Raw genomic sequence first — 1613 nt, 5'->3', positions numbered from 1 at the left:
TATAGGGCCATTTATTCTATGGCGCTTTACATGTGAAAAGGGGTAAGAATAGACAAGTACAATAAACATGAGCAATACAAGACACACACAAGTACAGAAGGAGACAGGACGCTGCCCGCAAGGGCTCACAGTCTACAGGAAAATGGTTCTTTAGTGCCAATATGTAGCAGTGATTCCACAATTCAGATTTTACATATTCTTAGAGGAGGCTGGGCTCCAAAATTTGCAGCACAAAGGAATTGTATTAAAAAAATAGACACATTATCAGCTCTACATATGCTCAGGATGGCTCTGCAGGCAGGAAATCACTTCTTCTACCGGTTTACCTTCATAGCAGATTCGATACACAGCAGTAAAAAGTGGAAATTGAACTACCAAGCCCTTCTGCTGTAGGATACAGTACACTTCTGCAGAGGTCTGAGGTCCTTGTACCTTTTGGCCATTCAGCATCTCCTTTTCAAGTTCCTCTATACTCTTCCGAGTATTAACAAATGCCTCGGCCACTTTTCGATTGTGCCCTCCATAGAAAGTGGTAATGGGATCGGCAACTCCACAGCTCTCCAAAAATGTAGAAGTGGAAACTTGACCTTTACAGAAGATCTTAACAAATGCAATCATTTCCATGAGTCCGAGACGGATAACAGCAGCTTTTGTGTTATCACCACACTTGAGACCATCACAAAAGCCAGCACCTACAGCCACAATGTTCTTTAAGGCACCACACAGTTCCACAGTATCAGCATCGTCCACTACAGTAATACGGAAGTTTGGGGTCTGTAGAAGTTCTTTGAACAAAAGGCCATGATGAATTACTTTACTTCCTATTGTGGTCTCACAGACTTTCTCCACTCCCACTTCATTTGCAATGTTGGCTCCCATTAACACACTGATGTCAATGTCCATTTTCTCACAAATAATGTCAGAAATCAACTTCAGACCCTGAAGGCCTTCATCTACACCCTTGATGAGTGTTATGCCGAGAGCTGTGGAGTTGACTTTTCCAGAGATTTCCTCGCAGATTTTATGTATGAACTGATGAGGAATGACAAACACGAGGAGGTCGGCACCTTTCACGGCATCAACTAAGTTTGGAATGGCAACCATGTTCTTCTTTAGCTTATGACCGGGAAGATATTTCACGTTCTCATGATCTGTGTTTATGATGTCAGTGAGCTTCCTTCCATTAATGGTCTCTTCAAACACCCACATATTGACAAATTTTTGTAGTTTTTTCACATTGTTTCCTATTATTTTGGCAACAGCAGAGCCCCAGTTCCTGGAGTCTATGATGCACACTCTGAGGGGACCGGCCATGGCTTCTTGTTGGAGGCTTTGTCCTTGTTATCCTCGTGCCCCGTTCTTGTTTTGCATATTAATAGAAAGTTGAATGGACGGAAAAAGTGTGGTAGAAAAAGGTGCACAATCAACTGTAATAACCGCAGCCTTGAAAGTATTATTAAGAAAAAGCCATTCAAAAATTTTGGGGGGATTCACAAGGAGTGGACTACTGCTGGAATCATTGTATCAAGATCCACGACAGACAGACGTATCCAGGACACGGCTACAAGTGTCAAATTCCTTGTGTCAAGCCACTCATGACCAATTGTTAGGCG

At 42.5% G+C, this 1613-nt stretch overlaps 1 pseudogene; it reads right to left on the bottom strand.

The window, feature by feature from the left end:
• Nucleotides 1-205: 205 nt before the first annotated feature.
• LOC141089234 (glycerol-3-phosphate dehydrogenase 1-like protein pseudogene) lies at nucleotides 206-1348 on the bottom strand (annotated as a pseudogene).
• Between the last annotated feature and the right edge of the window lie 265 nt (nucleotides 1349-1613).

Source organism: Dendrobates tinctorius, unplaced genomic scaffold (assembly GCF_039654945.1).
Source record: "Dendrobates tinctorius isolate UK_male_01 unplaced genomic scaffold, ASM3965494v1 ptg000044l, whole genome shotgun sequence".
Lineage (NCBI taxonomy): Eukaryota > Metazoa > Chordata > Amphibia > Anura > Dendrobatidae > Dendrobates > Dendrobates tinctorius.
Note: the sequence above shows the minus strand (reverse complement) of the source record. Positions and strands in the feature narration are given on the sequence as shown.